Raw genomic sequence first — 18,585 nt, 5'->3', positions numbered from 1 at the left:
AACTGCTTTCAGCTGTTTTCTACAGCATTTAGCCACAGATATCAGTGTTAACTGAACAACATGTGCTCAAACTTCTTCTGAGAAGGGGTGGTAATTAAGGAAACAATACAATCTTCTGTTTGGATTTTATTTACTTATTAGTTCATCAGGGATCTGATTAAAGGAAAGAATAGTCAGAAGTAGCTTCGTTTAAAATTTATTTCCTAAAGCAATTATGTAGAACCAGGGTGGATGTTGACAGTTCCATGGAAGAGGTTGTATAAGTCAAGTCATGTTGAATATCTGTAGTGCAAGATATTCAGCTACAAGTAGCAGGGATCTATATTTAAGGATAAATAAATTCTAGACTAAAGTCTCTTCTGCTCTTGATAGTATTCCAATAATTTACTGAAAATGTAAGATTAAGCATCCTTTAGCCTTCCCCAGAAGGCAGCCAAGTTTATCAGTGCAGTGAGTGTTGTTTTGTCTGAACTGGAAACAGCAAAAGAGATGGGGACATACAACTGCTCTCAATGTATGTTATGGTAGGATACCAAAGCTAAGTCTACACAAATCTTCACAACAGCTCCTTTCAGTTAGTCAGTCTGAAGACATAAATTTGTTGGTCTGCCTTTTCTTTCTTAGTCTTTGGTAAATTCTCTTATTGGTATCCAGCAAATTTAAGAGGTGCTCTCAAAAGGAGCAGTGGTCTCCACTTTCTGTTGGACTCTATTCTTTGCTGAGCTGAAAAAGTTTGTCATCTGATAGTCTTTTGTTTAGACCTCACCTGACTGGGAGGAGGAATTCATTGCCCACGTGTTTCCAATAACTTTTTTCCCCAAATTATCTCTAAATGTGATGTTGAGTCCTCATTTAGAGCTTACAGTTAAGACCAGGACTGCAGAAAGATTATTTTCCACAGTTTGTTGCTGGGGCCTGGGGAGTTCATTAATGATTCAAAAAGTGGAAGTATTGTGCTGTAAAATGAAGCAAAGTTCATGTATATGGTGCTTATCAGGGATTTAACTAGATATCTTTCATGAATATCTTTATTTAGGAATGCTGAGTCAGCTTCCAGAGCTAATTAAAGTTTTATAGATGTGGATACATAGATAATCATAAATACATTTGTTCATTACAAGCCCAGAACAGTGCTAATTTGCTTGCAAGGAGATTTCAAAGACCAGTGAACAAAACAGGGTTACAATTCAGTTTTAATGTTCAGTACCTCGAAGATTAGACCACTAGCAACACACAGCATTAATAAGATGTGAGAACCTTTTAGCAGCCAAATACAGCCTCACAAACTCATCCAAATAAAGAGTTATGACAACTTCAATGAAATAAACATGCAACTCTTCTTATTTACTGTGTGAATTCAAACTTCAATCAGTGTTATCTACCTGTTTTTAATTTATAGTGTAACAAACAGAAGGTCACATCTTATGATCTGTGTACAATATTTTCTTACATCTTCATTGTTCTTAAGAGCTTAATTCCATACAATCTTTTGAATTAAACAAGAATTATGCTATACACAGACAATTAGTGCTTTTATTACTCTATATTTATTTATCATGTAGAGTATGCTACTGTCATTAACTTTTCTGTACTCTAAATAGTGCTCGCAAACTGCAGAAAACCAATTATGAAGATGTGATTCATAGCTTATTCTAAAGTACTTATTAATTTGATGTACTCTATTTTGGTAAACTTCACTCCTCAAATGAGGTTTTACCTAAGTAACACTGAAAACTCGAGTCATGCAAATGAGAGCTCATAATGCTTAAGTTTATTATAGCCAAGCTGAATAAAATACAGAACTGAAGTATTGCTTGCTTCTGACTTGCACTAATTTGTATAGCTTAATCAATTTATTGTGGGTACCAAGCAGAACAGACCTATACCAAAAATCAGACCTACACCAACCACAGGAAGGGGGGGGGGGGGGGGGAGAGAAGAGAGATTCTCTGAAAGCACTACATTTTTCTGCCCTATATTACACCTAACTCTCTATAGTTAGGAATAAAAGTATTGTGTTCTGTAATTTAAAAAACTTTTTTCTCTATTGGCTAAACAGAAAATTCTTTGTTCTTGGTTGCTATGGAATAGGAACTTTTAAATTCTCCTTCTCCAAGTCTTAAATCTAACCTAACAAAATTCCTGGTTTTAAAATATTTGTTATTATAAAATATATATTATTAATTATATAGATATTATTATAGCCAGAGTTAGAACAGTAAATTTTATACTGCCTTGTAGTTTGATCAGTTGAATCTGTAACTTCATCTTGGTCTTTGAAAGTTTTTGTATGTTTTCCTATCACAGCCTTCCGCCGTCTGCCTGCTTCCCAGGCAAAGTTTGGGAGCTGCATGCTGCCATACCACAGCCCCATTACCCATTTGTCCTGCAGAGACTATGTAGAGGTGGCAGCCCCCTGTCCTGCTCCCCCGGGCACTCCCAGAGCAAAGCTAATGCAGGGAGGGCACAGGTACGTGGCCACCAGGCAATTGTTGTCATGGTTGAAACCAGCCCCCAACAAGTCAGGGCCAGGCACATCCTGAGACCCAGCGCTGCTAGCTCTCTGCCAATCCTCTGGCTTTTTAGCAGGAATGGCAAAATAATTTTCTGGGCTACGCAAGTACTTCAGCTTTAATAGCAGTGAGCTACCTAGACTTGTTTCTTGTACCACTGAACATGTTTTGCAACTTTTATTTACTTTTCTTGATAACAGAAGTAATGAACATCTTTCTTACTATTTTCTGTCGTCTAGAACCAACGTTACTAAGAATGTGATTACTTGTCTCAGCATGATACACCATACTATTATGTGTTTCTAAAGAAAATACTAAGTCTTGACAGTAGCTTAGAGTACTTCCTTTGGTACATTCCAGTAAAGGATTAGAAAAGAAATGTTCTCAAATGCACCAGTCAGTCTACCCAGTACAACGCTTTTTGGAAGTAGATTCAGCCAACCAGGAATATCCAATTACTGAATGACGTGTCTTTTGGTGTTTAAGCCCAGAACGCAATTCTGTTTTGTGCATATGCTGACACGTGCTTGCAGACTTCTAGTGTGATTGCCAGGGATATATTCTACCAGCAATACAGACTCGGCACACTGTTCATGGAAAATGTTTGAGATTTCTCTTACTGCAATACAAGGAATTAGGATAAGTTCAAGAATTCATTATATTAGCTCTGTAGATGTGTGGATTCACTGGCTCATACCAAAGATCTGTGTAGCCTTGCTTGTTGTTCTGTTATGCAAGTGAATGCATAAACAGACAGCAAGGGGACTAGGGACAGGATCAACATATGCAACACCTCTCTCCTTCACACTTTCCTAGACTGCCAACTATTTTCAGGAGTTTTTCTATGCCTGGCAAAGCTTTGTCTGTTCAGTCAGTCTCTGATTGCAAATATTTGTCTAGTTTCTCCTTGAACACTTGTAAGCTGCTTCCATTCACTATGTCCTCTGCAAGGAATTTCATAGGTCTACTACACAGTGTAAAATTACATTAAATAGAAAACACTTGCTCTATTTCAGTAAGTGGGTAAGCTATGTAAAAACAGTCACCAGAGAACAAGCTTAAGACAACCCACTCCAAGTTTCACACATTTCTTGAAGAACTAAAAAGGATATGCTGGTAAGAATTGGACTGTAGTCTACAATATCCAAATGAGAAATCTTTCACAGAACTTGCTGGTTATATTCAGCATGCTGGAATAGGAATATTTTCCCCAAAATGTAGTATGTAAACTACTTCTTTTTCCTATCTTTCAATCATCAGATATCTACATTGTTCTGTGTATTGTGTAACAATGGACCCTGACACCTATACCTTTTATTAAATATTTTTCATTTCTTAATTTCTTAATGATATTTTCCATTTATTAATATGAAATACAAAAGTAGGCAGCTTTTGGCTTGCTGCTACTTCACTTTCCATGTACAACTGCCTCTTTGCTTCTATTATTCAAATATTTGGTGAAAAGTAGCATTGTGCTACTGATTTTAACGGTTCACTGATCCTACTATAACTTAAGTTAGACAATCCCTCAGCTGAATCTGCAGAATAGGAAGTAATTTAAAACAAAAGCTGCAGGCAGTTGGTATTCTCTCTTGTTTTAGCCTTTCTTGCCTAAGCAATCAATGAGCCCAGAAGAATAAGGCATAGTAGAGTAATTTTTGAAAACTGATACTGAGGTGATAATTATCATAAACCTGCAATTTTTATGGCTTAAATTAGCAGTTAAAACAAGAATTTTTTATCTTAGTTTAAGGACAAAGTAATAAATATTCAAGGAAAACAATGTTTCCATTTTCTTTGAAACATCTGAACATGTCTTTAAAATCTTGTTTATCCCTTTCACTGATAGAAATTACAGGTAAAAGGGGGTTGGGGGTAAAACAGTGATATTGTTCCTGTAAAGCTAAGCTATGACAATACCTCTTACTGGAATTCCAGTGGTGAAGTAATCCCCAACTTTTTATCAACCAAATAAGTTTGCTTGTCAGACTTTTCAAATCTGAGTATTTATTCTAATTGAGTGCATTTTTCTGAAATTAATATATCTGGTTCATAACATTCCTTTTAGATGGTAAAAATGCATCTTCAGAAGTGTCTCAGTAGGTATTTCAGCACATGATGAGTTAACTGCAATTATGTGGAATGATTTTGGTTAAGAGTTTAAGAAGTCTTTCTCATCTGGCAATCTAAAATCTCAGAACTATTGCATTTTAGTACAGTCTCTTGCCTACAAGATCCTGTTTAAAGGATTATTGCCTTCTCTAGGTAGCCTTCAGTTGCTTCTTAAAATAAACCATTTTTTTTTATTCTGTAACCAAAACTCAAATGCTTTACAAAAGTATTTGTGTACACTCACAGCGTAGACAGTGTTTGAAATGTCTGTTCTAACCACAAAAACTGCCTTGCTTGTTTTCCAGGGAATCGTAGTCATCCTAGCCATTTAAAGCTAATTAAAGAAACTGATACTTGCCTCTATGGTTACATCAAGTAAAAATATAAACTTACCAGTAGTATAGCTCTTGATCAGTGAATAACATTCATTAAAATTCATTCATGTTCACCTTTTGCAGGATCTTTGTGTATGAAAAGTCAGTGCTGGCCATCACAGGTTAATAATCCTTTCAGTTTTTGGAAAGGAGAGCAAAGGACACTTCTAATTAGTTATCCACTTTCTTGTACTCGAATTGTGAGAGTGGAAGACTGCATGACGTGCTTGTCTCCAGATATAGGACTGTCTGCACCAACTGACAGGTGGGACTTTTTTTTTTAACTAGAGAAGTGCAAAGCACAGAACATGTTAAGAAGACATGAACTACTATACCTCTGAATTTATGTTCAGGTTTATATAAGACTTGGAAGTTTGCTGCTTCTATAACTGTTTTCTCTTGGTGATTAAACTTCATCCATGAAATCCTAGGCTGAATATTAAATGGTTTTTGATTGTAATTTTACAGTTGAATACTCTCAGCAACTGTTTTCCTTTTGAGGGGGAAGAACATAGTTTCTGAATTATGGGCCACTGACTTTTTTTCCTGTAATCTTCATTGGAACTTGACATATTCTTTCATGTTACAGTAAGTGGGATATCTTCCAGGATGTGCCTAAGGATGTGCTTTAAACTGAGTTCCAGTTAAGGATTGAAAATAAGAAAGAGCTGTAGCCAATGCGAAGTGCTGTGTGCGTGGTGAAAGGAATCTTCAAAAAACCCTGGTGGAACAGCCTGAGCAACCATCAGTGCCACTTAGAACTACAGTAGGGTATTAATGTAAACTTGGTATTTAGTTGTTTAAGATATTAATGCCAGTTTTTCTTAAAGAAGTGCTTTACTAAAAATGAAGTAGGTGCCTCCTTAGGTAAAAGGTAACAAATTAGAGAAAATTTAATCCACAAATTAAATCCAAATCTACTGATTTCTGGGTAAAACTGAATGTTGTATAGTGTGGGAAAAGGGTCTGAAAAGTTCTGAAGTGTTTCACCATTCTTGTGATATTGTCTCCTAATATATATATCTTGAAAAGTATCACTACTGTATTCTCCTTTTTCACCCTTTATAGCGTGGGTTTTGGGGAGAGGTGCTGTAAATTCTCCTTTCCCTAATAGAAGAATAAATGGAGGGGAGGCACAGACCACAAACAATATTTCTTAGACTGAGTTTAACTATCCTCAGCTCATAAATTTTATTTTCTTATGACAAATTTCAATATAATGCTGGTTTTATATTTCAAGATATCTTTAGTCTATTTGATTCAACTGGGTCCCAATAGTGTCTGAAATCCTGCTGTTCTAGACGGCTTCCTTTGCATTTTAAAGGAAAATCATGTACATATGGCAAGTTAATTGGCAGTCAGAATGACTTGTAATTTTACATCTGAGAGAAGAAACAAAAGATAGATGGTATGTCCTTGAAAGGAAATAGATGGTGTTCTCTGAACTGGAAAACCCTCAGTGCTAAGAAAATTGAGTGCCTTTCAATGACAAGTGCTTCTTAGTCACCTTATATGGAAATATTTTTTTTTAAACATGTAACTTCCTAAACTGTAACATAGTTAGTTCTGATGTCACCAAAAAGGAATTATTGTAACACATCTGAGCTGAGACTTCATAACTGAACACACACACACACACAAAAAGATTTAATTTGAAAGACACAGTACAGTTTCCTCTTTTGTAACTTTAATTATGCATGCAAACTTTACTGGAAATGGCTGATAACACTGTAAATAATACTAACAATATAACTGCTCGTGAAAATGATTCTGTGCAAAGCTACTTTAAGCATGCACCTTTAAGCAAAAGAGTAAAGTTCATTTCCATCCAAGTGATGATTTTGACTGACTCTTCTCCAGTAACCTAACATGAAACTTAATTAGCAGTGGAAAGGATTTACAGTGTGCTTGCTGGTCAACTTTTGTGTTATGAAGGGTGTTGGTTGTCTTGTCAATACAAGTTGCAAGAGATGTAGTATGTCCCTTCCACGGACATTTTTTTTAATTATGTGGCAATCTCTAGCAATAACTACTCTTTATTCTGTTTGCTATATCGAATATTTGCACTTATACTTTTGCTGTTAAAATTGGCTGTAAAATTAGTCGACCGTTTTGTACAAGCGTTGGTTCAATACTACATTTTTACTTTGAGGGAAATGGGGACTTAAAACATAGGTGTGTGTCTTCAAAATAGAAAATAGGCAGTAGGGCTTCTTATTCCAGTCTCAATGGCTATGCTTTCCTTTCCCTCAGAGCAGGGTCTCTCACAAGGAGATCTGCTTCTAAGTATGTATCCCCACATAACAATTTCTAGGTTGTACAGAGCTGGGATAAAATGGTTTGTCAAATACATCAAGACTGTTGGTAAACAATGTTGGTGCTTACATCTTCCAAAGCAGGTTGTGATTTCTCACATTTAAGAAGATGTATAGGTCTTCAAACTACAGTATCCTCACTTTTCAGCCAGCTATGTCCTATTAAATTAGTCCAATGTAAAGCAGGGCCACAGCCGGAGGAGGGCCCTGAAAACAATCAGGGGGCTGGAGTACCTCTCCCATGAAGACGGGCTGAGAGAGCTGGGGTTGTTCAGCCTGGAGAAGAGAAGGCTCTGGGGAGACCTTATAGCAGTCTTCCAGTACCTAAAGGGGACCTACAAGAAAGCTAGAGGGAGACTTTTTACAAGGGCCTGTAGTGATAGGACAAGGGGTAATGGCTTTAAACTGAAAGAGGGTAGATTTAGATTAGATGTAAGGAAGAAGTTCTTGACTGTGAGGGTGGTGAGGTACTGGAACAGGTTGCCCAGAGAGGCTGTGGATGCCCCATCCCTGGAAGTGTTCAAGGCCAGGTTGGATAAGGCTTTGAGCAACCTGGTCTAGCGGAAGGTGTCCCTGCCCATGGCAGGGGAGTTGGAACCAGATGATCTTTAAGGTCGCTTCCAACCCAAACCATTCTATGATTATATGGAAGAATCAAGTTGTGTCTTGGAAAATGAGTGGAGCCTGAAACAGACAAATGCTTTGGAAACACATTGAATACGAAGAGTAATACAAATTGTACCTTCTGCTTCTCCCAATGTTGATTTAGCATACTCTTTCTGAACCAACAGCAAACTCCCTAGAACTTCAATGTCCCCATATTCCTCTGCAACTAAAGTAAACTTGCACTTCAGGAGTGTTCAAAGTAGTCTCCAGAGTGGAATATGATAATCAAATACTGCATAAAGACCCAAACATTTATATACCGGATGAAACTTTTGAAGTTGTTGGCTTTATATGTCTGTGCTGTATGAGAGCTCTAACTCCAAACAGTGGATGAATCAAGTCTTCAAATGGTAAATGGAGGAGAATTTCAAATAAACTAAGTAAAAAAGGCCAGGTTTCTCTAGTACACCGATGCCCTGGATGAGTTCTCTGTTCTCAAGTCTCAAGCAACATTAGCATGCCAAAATTTGGATATGTAGCTGTTATTCCTGCACTTGTTGCTCCTTAACTGTAAGAAGATTTCTGGGTACCACTTTTCTGCTTTTTGTCAACCATTTCAGCCTCTTTTTTTCCTTTTCTTTGCTATATAATCTGCCTAGCAAAAAGTAGTATGAAGTACCCATTTTTCTTTCCATAGAAGACTAAGTGCAATTGCCAGGCTTTTAGTTTCAGGAAATTGGATGAAAAGATAACACACAGAGTCATTTTCCAGATGTTTGCTCTCCAGCCTGTACGGATGTTTAATATGAAGTTAAGCCATGACTTATTGGACTTTCTGGCAGTTCAGTAGTTACATAACCTCGAATCACTTCAGTCTCTGTAACCTGAGGAATAGGTGTGAAAGTACATTCTCATTAACCTTGCGTGATTATTTCTAGGAATCGCATGTTTGCCTGGAAGTGTTTGGATACTCCTTTATTAAAGCACACTAATTTAGGTACTTAATTAAGAAAATGGAGCCATTTTTAACAGATGTACTGCTTTTCCAGTGTTCAAATGATAGTTGCTACCTAAGTAATCTGTTTCAGAGTCTAATAGCACTATACAGTCTAATAGGTCTATACAACTTGTTTAGTGGTATATATGCGAAAAACTATTTTGAAACCCTTCCTGTACTTGCCTCAAGGCTTTAATTACCAATTTTAGCTATTCATTCTAACAATTGTAGCTTGTTACTGATTTTCTTGTTTGTTTGAGTGTCTCTGCATTGCTATGCTTACCCTACCGATTGTTTGCTTCAACTTTGTGACTATCTTTTACAACACTTGTTCCCATTTTTGGATTTCAATTACTATACTTTCCAATAGAGAAATATATGAAATGCAAATAGGAATCTGCTTCAAGGACAAATTGTTGTCTCCCTTGATTCTGTACCTGGATGAACAGCCAGTGCTTCAATGGAACCAGGTCCTCTGAATACTTTCTACAGTAACCAGAGCTCGTAAATTAGGCCAAAGTAAGTTGGCACATAACTCTTAAATCAACTGTAGTTTACTTTATTAAGCTGTCTGACAAACATACACACACGTACATAAAAATAATCTGAGAAACATACATGCACAAATAATACACACATTTCAGAAAAACACTAGGTTTCTTGCCTGAAATCTTGTGTACCACATAAACAGATTTCAGCAGATTTCTGAGACATGGATTTTAAGTCTTAAAACCAAAAAGGCATGAATACGCTTGTATATTTAGGACTATGTCAGTGCTAAGAAAAGATCTGAAACTTCATTTCCTTAATTGTAATGTCACTCACCAGGGGAGAAGAAAATAATCTGTGGCATGTCTGTCTTTCACTTAGAAGAAGTTATGTTGTGAGACAGTGCAGATTAAGATGTAAAGAAAAGTAGAGTAAGTAATGCTGACATGACAAAGTAGCAGAAAGCTGCTCTGTCCATAATCTGCAGTTTAAAAGTATTGTGAAATGTGCAAAAAGAATTTCTTTTTTATTCAGAGTTTAAAGGAAAGAAATCAAGATTTTTAGAAATAAGAAGTAGCTCTGGTTTTATATCTGCCATGATCCTGAAAAATCTTATGGTAACTTAGGCATTTTTTCCACTGTCCGAAGCGGAGGGAGGAAAAAAATCACTCTTCCAGACTCTGCTGTCAAAAGAGGGGGTTTGCAGGTTTTTTGCCTTTCTTCCTACTAGTATGGGTGTGCTAAGCATACAAAAGGGAAAACAAACAAACAAACAAAAAAAACAAACTCATAATCATCCTGTGGAAATTAAGTACATTTAACTATTTGTTAGAAAAATTCAAATCACTGTGTATTTTGTTGGAAAGTGTCCAGATTTTGGCAGTATTTTTCCACAGTTTCTTACTGCACAGTATGTGTACAAAAAAATTACATCTAATATTACACATTAGAACAAACCAAGCATATATTTGTGACACAAGCAGAGGGAAAACACAGCAGTCTATGAAGTGCTTGTCTGACAAAAGGTTAGTCATTTCAATGGAGCAGGTGACAGTCTTTCAAACATATCCTGTCAAGGGTTACAGGAGCCATGTGAGGAGATCTAAAGATAAATATAGCAGGAGTAATGATGTGAGACTTTATCTTGTTGACATGGAAAAGGATATATCTCTATTTGAGTAGTTCAGGTAATAGAAGCTGTTTCTGTGAGTTCAGATTTTTGCTGAAGTATTTACATGATGAAAACTTGAGCTCACATGTTGAAGCAGCAATCTGTCTCATACAAAGCTGACCTTCAGCAGCAGCAGAAGTTAATCTTCCAGTGAAATTAAAACTGAAAACACTTTCTATCTTCTTTGCTTGAAAGCTGATTCACTTCAGCAGATACAGCAGGGTGGAGGCACAGCCACTCCTATCACAGGTAGTGTAGTTGGCAAAATTATTTAGGAGGGTGATATCCCTCACTTTCTGCAATAAACTTGTATCTGCTTTAAAAGGTTTATCATCCCTTCATAAGGATGAATTTGTACTTTTTTTTTCTGTTAGTTCTTGTTAGTTCTAACTTGTTAGTTTTTGTTTTAGTTCCTCTTGTATTAAGAACTGATCAGCCACTGATTCATATAATTTTATGCTTGGATATATTGTTGAGCCTGCATATCATTATATAGTTCTTTTAGCCATTTAAAATCTTACTGAAGTATTTTAGTGTTTATGGAACTTGACCTTTTGAGCTGCTAATATAGGCTATTTTGTCTGAATATTGGAATGAAGTGCCTTCACCTAGTAATGTTGTTTAATAGCATTCTGTTTTAATAGAAAATCAGGGTCATATCAGGATCTTTAATTTTTCCTTTAATTTTTAATTTCTTTTAATACATTGCTAAATGTTTCTGTTAGAAACTGTTGGCAACTGCTCTGCTTTTACTTGTAGTATGCTTTTAATGATTACTTTTATTTCTTATAGTTTATTATATACAAGGAATTATGCATTTAGTTTTGTATTATGAAAATATCTGAGTCTTTAGAAACCCCTAAATTACTATACTCGGATCACTTTGTTTAGTCACTATGTTTTGAAAAATGAATATTTTAAAGTACTGTATACTTATTTCTGTAGTATTTTCTCTCTTCTGGTTATTTTTAACATTTCTAGTTCTATTACTCCTTGAAACTAATATTTTAGGATGTTGACTGTTTAAATTGAAACCCATGAGAGGCTACACTGTGCTTATGAGGGAGAACATGCAGTCATGATTTTCCTTAGTACAGATCCAAAAGTGATTCAGAAAGTGATTTTTGTCTTGCTCCCTGGAATTTGCAGCAGCAGGTTTAGCAGGGTTTACTTAATCAAGGACCAGAAGAGGCAAAAAATTCCTGGAACACAAAAAGCCCCAAGGCCCACTGATGGGATGTAACTGTTACTTTAGACATCTGTTTCCGTATTCCTGGCTTCCTTAGTATGATATGCTTATTTGTGTTTTTCATAATCCATGGTAATGCAAGCTGTTTAAATACTTTAGCTATGTAATACAAGTAGTCCAGTGAGTGTTGAATGCAACCGGATTCTGAACTTCATGCTGGCAAGTGGAAATATAGAACACAGTTCCTACTTTAAGTAAGGTCTAAACAGGAATATTCTTAGGCAATATCCCACACTTCTATCTTAGGAGAAATATACTTTTTATTTAAAAGATTTGATTCCTATTTGGTCTTTTTTTATTGGTTCTTTGCTGATCTTGAAATACTGAAGATCGCCTCCACAAGGTATTGAGATGATGAAGGTAGCTGTTACATTACAGTTGTACCTGAATTTTTTTGGCATAAAATTAAGTATAGTATTTGTATTATATTTATAGTATTTCTGTGTTTTAAATGGGTGATAGACAGAAATACACATCATCTGTATAAACCTTTTCTCTCCTTTGTTAGTGATCCTTGTTTCAGTTTAGTGTTTAGCATTTGTTTCAGTTCAGTGAAGTTAATGTTAATGGGCTTTCATTTTTTAAGCGGGTATTGAGCTAAACATATAATCTAAAAAAGGAAAAGATGTATATAGATGATAAAGTGTATTTTATTTTCAATATATCAAGTTCATACTAAACTCAAAAGTGTTTTATCTAGCAATTTCATGAGCTTGAGCTTAAAACCATTTGTCTTTCTCTTGTCCCATGCACAGCCCACTACATGATTTTGTGCTACTCTATTATTGTATCAGAATCTTTACTTTGAACACAGTAGTTCAAAGTAGCTCTGGTCATTTTTACATGGTATTGTTTACTACTCCTCTGACAACTAGTCCAACCTAAAGCTTCGCAGTTTTGTCTGCTTGTCGCCTGTGAGTCAGAGGATCACTGATGTATTCCAGGGTAGAAGAAGGTTGTTTGTAATCCAGTTTCATTTCAGTACTTTTCTATATTTCAAGATATTGCACAGTAATAGACTAGTAGTACCTACTTTCAATTGTACTCTTAACCCACCTTCTCTGAGGAAGAAAAAAAGCTATGTAGATTATGTCATTTTTCTGAGCTTGTCTACCTTTCATAAAACTTCTTCTTCAAATATGGGAAAACAAAAGAAGGCAGAAATGTTTGTATTTTGCCTTCAGACAGCTTTCTCTGGCACATTTCAAATTGCATGTAGTGACGTACTTCAGGGTCTGGTTTTTTTCCTGGGGACTGTTGTGAGCAGGTCTGTATTTGTAGCTTTGAGGTGGAAAATTTAAGTCTCTGCATTTGTAAGAAAAGCAAAGACCTCCATACAAATTAGAAATCTAAATCATACCTTTATTAGCTTTCATTGAAGTACTTAAAAAACAAACAAACAAAAAAAACAACCAAAAAACCACCACCTCGTTAAATGTATCTTGTTTATTAAATTGGCAGTTCCATAGTAAAAAATCTGATTTCAGGTAATGCTTCAAGAGCATTCCTTTTAAAAGTAGTTGTTATGCCTTATGACATAAGACATCATCTTGGACAGCAGCATTGTAGCTCCAACACATTTCTTTGACTACTAGCCTTGATTATAGCCAGCTGCTTAAGGCTTTGCTTGAATAAAAATGGGATATATTGCATACATGAGTAAAAGTAGACTTGACCAAGACTTCAAAGGATCTCTTGTGGGAGGAAGCAGAAAGATAAAATGACATCAAAGCACATTTGTATGAATGATAGCTGACAGCAGATCTCCTTGAAGTTGTTGCTGTCCCCAGTTGCTTGTTGCTGTTGGAAGTTAGGTTTTCAATGCTATAAATGAGGAACTGCTTTGGTTTTCTGTCTGGCTTCTGACTGACTTGGATGGTTGTGAAGCTAGGTAATACAGAGTTATGAAATAACCTGTAAAAGTATCCTTCCTTTGTTGAGGAATGGAATTTACCTTGCATATTGTAAAACTTCTAGGAGAACTAACAAAGCTTAGCACATCAGATAGTGCAGACAATAAACACTGTCATACAAAAGCTGAAATGTTGATCAAGACTCTGTTCTGGCAGGCATACCAAGAGAGTCCTCATCTGAAAGAGTTTACAATGGGCACTGTCAAGCTTTCTCTGAGAAGACTGAGCCATTGAGATGCTTCAGAAAAAATCTTAGTAACTGTAAGAAAAAGTCACCTCCTTTGTTTCTAGTCAATGTTATAACAGTATGATTAAAGTCTTGCTTTATAGCTTTCTACAAAAATCAGTTGTGTATGTACTGCATCCTCATTTTCATGTATGATTTTTCATACAAGGGAACAGCTTGAACAACTGGGTTTAAAAAAAAAAGGGTGAGGAAGCGGGGAGAAAAGGAGAGACATCTTGCATGCTGTGGGTTTTAACTTATTTATCCAGGAGAAGTCTGGTGAGACTTAGTTATTCTGTCAGGCAGCCTCTTTGTATGTTAAATTACCTGATAGAGAACATTATATGTCAATGAGTCTGGTTAATCTTTCAGGCTAGTCTAGATATGCCTATGGAAGATATTGCTTATTGATCATTTTTAGCAAATGTCTTGACACTTGAGTGAAAGCTTTCAGTTTCTCAAAGTCATGTAACAAAGTGTGCAAGGTTATTCTGGTAAACAGACACACAATATTTGTAGGATTGTATCATAAATTTCCTGTGTTCTTAATATTTGATGATATCAGATTATTGAAAAGACTACCAAAACCAAATCCTTATGCAAATAATTCTGCAGGTTATTGTAAAAACAAGCAAAAATTAGAATGAAGAAAAAGGAGGGGAAAAAAAAAAAAAGCCCTACTTAAAAAAGTTCTGATGTTTTTTTCCATAGAGAATCTGAAATGAAACTCAAAAATTCAGAAACCAGCCAGTTCTTGTATGGTGCTCAATCAATTCTCAAAGTTCTTAATCTACTAATTATTACTTAATCTATTTCCATGGTTACCTTGGTCCTGTTGAACTGGAACTCTGCAGGGCACAACAGTTGAACTGAACCAGTAGCAGAAGTCTTGCTTTTGCCGGGTCAGCTAGCCCATTACTGATAGCTATTCATCATAACCATTTTGTGTATTCATATAAATGTATAATTACATAATTTATGTCCTTATATTGAAATGTCCCATATAAGCATTTGCTAAACTGCATAATGCCTTAATCCAATTTGAGTAATAACAGATATTTTCCAGATTATATTCTCTATGAAGCCCATAGTAGTTGGTAGATCCTGAATCCAACAAATCCCTGACAACTTTTAGAAATTGCTTTCTTACATCTACCCTAGTGAACAGAGGGCTAACATGCAATGCAAGATCTGGGTTCAGATCTTCACATATTTAATTTAGACAAGAAAACTGAACCCAGATATCTCAATGGAGTTCCACATCCAGTTTTAGGATGGAACTCACTTCCTTCAGTTCAAAGTTCTTGGGTTCCTTTGTCCAATATATTAGATTCTTTGGTTTGTTACTTTCTACAGTAATGCTTTCCCTGACACAGTGGTTGTTTTTTGGGGGGCTAAGCAAAGAAGTGATATGGTTTCACCTGGGGCAAATTAAAGCTCTGCATAAATCTATTCCATGTCTTTGTGACTTGGGAACTTAGACTGGAGATAAAGGTTCAAATCAGTCAAAACTGGGACTGAAATAAAGACCTCTCAAATCACAAAAGAGCTTTAACTAATAACAATGAAAGGGCAATATCTCCTTCTTAAAGCTGGGTTCTTAAGTCAGACTCACTCTCATATGCGAAGACCCAAAGCTTGAGAATTCTAAACGTAGAGCAAATCTGTAGTTTATGTGATTGCATATAGAGCACCGTAGTTTCTTTGCAACCTGCTGTGGAATTGGGGTCTCAAGGAAAAGATTTATGTAATAAAACTCATGTGCACAATGACGAAGTGCAGTGGGGAAGTAGCAAATTCCCAAGAATGCTCCTATATTAAACTTGGTTCTCAGTTCTTCTTACTCATAAATGGTAATGAACTAGCTTGACAATCAGTATTTTATTAAACAGGAAAAAAAAAAGACAAAATATATAGGCTAAAGGATAGACGATAATACCTAATTCTCAGTTATTTTAGTGCCTCTGCTCTTCACAAAGCAACTCAGGACTAGGTACAGGTTTTGTTTTCATTGAGGTTTTTTTCCTCCACTTCTTCCCTCACTGTCTGTCCCACACTCCCACTTCTCCACAAATTGTCAAGTATTGTGGGGTGGCAAGGCCCGTGCCTTCTTAGGCAGGACTATGGAATACAGGAACTAAAAGTTAGTATCCAAGTAGACTTTACACTTAATTTAATTTTCTCACTAAACACCAACCACCCTACCCAACTAAACACCCTATGAGGCCTTAAAATTCTAAAAAAATAATTATCTCCCTTGTGATATTTGGGGGTAATTTTTTTCACAGTATATTGAAAACTATTATGCATGGAGTCACAAATTCAGATTTCTCCTCGGCACAATGAAAGAAAGATAACTAATGTTATTTTACTGGTTCAGAATGCAGCATCCTCTTATCCAGTATAAAAAAAGGCTAGGCTAGTCCCTGTCTGATTATTTCATGCATTTGATAGCTTTGATAGCAAAATTTCTGGCAACAGAACATTTCGCACCCAAAAAGTGCACTCTTCAAATGAATTAACAATTCTGTCATGTCTGTCTATTTTTTCAAATATTCTTACTGTTAGTAATACTCAGAAAGAAATATTGGTACTACACACCTGGAAATGATAATGCAAGAGAAACCCCAACAGCTAGATGATTAGTTTTCTTGTTCATGAAGAACTCTATCATCATTGATTTCTGCAGGACAACTTGTCCTTTAGTAAGGACACAAATGCAGTTCTATCTAGTCTCAGTAGACCAGAAACAAAGTTTGCTTAGCTATTACTTGGTAAACTCCAGATACCTTTGTTGGGAAAAATTACAGTTAGTCATTCTATATTAAGTCAGCCGTATGACATTTCCAATCTATCAACCCCAATATAAGGATTTCTAAGTATTTGGGAAAACATGGTCCTCTATTTTCATCCCCTTTTGCAAGTGACAAACTGCTTACTTTGTCTTCTTTTTCTTATTAACAGTACTGAAGGCAAGGAGCAAAGCCTGAGGCAAGGCTTTAAAGTTAAAACTGATGCACATATATTTAAAAAAAAAAAAAAGGCAGTATCACTTACCTCAACATTTAAACATTAATTTATTAACAAACTTTATTCTTCCTAACTGCATGAGAAATTACCTAAAAAGAGAAACTTCTTAAGGAGAAGTCAGCTGGAAAAATACCTGTTTCCAGAAATACATAATTATTCTTGATTTTTCTATAAGAGTGAAAAGCAGTGAAGGCATCATACTTTTACAAACCCCTTATTTTGCTGAGGTCTTTGGTTGGTGTCGTTCCCCCTCCCCAAGGGATTCCATGTATGAGAATCACTGCAAAACAGGAATCCTGTGTAACTTGCATCAAGTTCAGAGACTTTTGAGACTTCAGAGCAGAAATCTAGTTTTTCTGTTAATCAGGAGCACCCTTTAAGAGGCATTCAGTAAAAAAATTGTGGAGTGTATTCAACCCATGATGAATGAATGCAGTTCACTTTTCAGCTAATCAGGGCTTCTTCTAAGAGTGAAGCACAGATTCTAATAGCACATGTTTATAACGTATGACTCCCACAGTCAAAATATATACACATACCAGCTGGAATTAAAAGCAGGTGTAAATGTTTGGTAAAAAAGGTTCAATCTTCTGTCAGCTACAAACACAAAATGCCTGCTTTTGCAGCTGTAAACAGGGGCCAGCCTTAGCAGCATAATGTAGGAGAGGCATCAGGTTGAACTTATGTGGGAAATATCTTCATAGCCACCTGTGTGCTAGCACCCTCTCACAGTTGTCTTGTTTCTCTTCACTGCTGAACTGAAGTTTAGATGTTTGTCATTCGTTTATAGCAGCTATTATAAAGGGAGGAAGTCTCTGTAAAATATCTAGAGCAGTGTCCATTAACAAGTATTGCTTGCAACTGATAGCAGCATACAGCTGTACATAAAAAATAAAATAATCAAGGTATCATTAGGAGAGAGATTCTCTTGTTCGTAAGGCACCAGAGGTTAGTTTAGGTGAATAATTTGCTTTACTGCTATTCTTTCTTTAACCAAATCAGAAACATGACAAGAAGCCTCACAATTAAACATCACCTAGATTTGCTTGAATCTTTGATACTATGTTTACAAGTAATATTGAAATCTTAATTCAAAGCTGATGTATTTTCATGAAGATAAAAGTAAATGCAGAGTGGTACTGCAGGACTAAATTGCTTTGGGTAGGTGTATGAGGGTGTCTTACAAGGTAAGAGGGCTTGCTCCTTCAACTACTTGAACTGGCCTTATATCTTTATATCATTAGTAGGCCTGGCATACAATGAATGAAAAAGTAAAACTCACTGGCTTATAGCAGCATAGTGATAGCAGAGAAAAAGGAAGCATGTAACAAAGCTAGATTTGGGGTACAGTGAGTACGTTGCCAATCCAGGCAGATTTCCAGGTAGACTTCCTGAACAGTATGGGTCTTGAAACTCCTACATTTTGTGGGCTCCACACAAGTCTGATTTGCTTATAATCTTTCAGAACCATAAAGCTCTTTAAAAAAAGAACCCTGTGTTTTCAGGAAGAGAAGAAAACAATCAAAACATATGTTTCTTATTTTCTCTTTTACTTCAGGTGCAATGAATATATCATTTTAAGTTGCATTA

At 36.0% G+C, this 18,585-nt stretch overlaps 1 long non-coding RNA gene across 2 annotated transcripts in view; it reads left to right on the top strand.

Moving 5' to 3' along the window:
* The window catches only part of LOC127013748 (uncharacterized), a 32,438-nt gene that overhangs the window by 9,469 nt on the left and 4,384 nt on the right, over positions 1-18,585 (top strand). Inside the window, exon 1 of one of the 2 annotated variants that reach the window (XR_007766113.1) lies at positions 13,905-14,000. The exons of the other annotated variant lie outside the window; for it this stretch is intronic. This is a non-coding gene — a long non-coding RNA (uncharacterized LOC127013748). Of the gene's footprint in view, positions 1-13,904; positions 14,001-18,585 lie in introns of those variants that run through there. 2 annotated transcript variants of the gene reach the window in all.

The sequence above is a fragment of the Gymnogyps californianus genome, chromosome 2 (genome assembly GCF_018139145.2).
Source record: "Gymnogyps californianus isolate 813 chromosome 2, ASM1813914v2, whole genome shotgun sequence".
Taxonomy (NCBI): Eukaryota; Metazoa; Chordata; class Aves; order Accipitriformes; family Cathartidae; genus Gymnogyps; species Gymnogyps californianus.
This window is presented reverse-complemented; position numbering and strand designations above follow the sequence as displayed.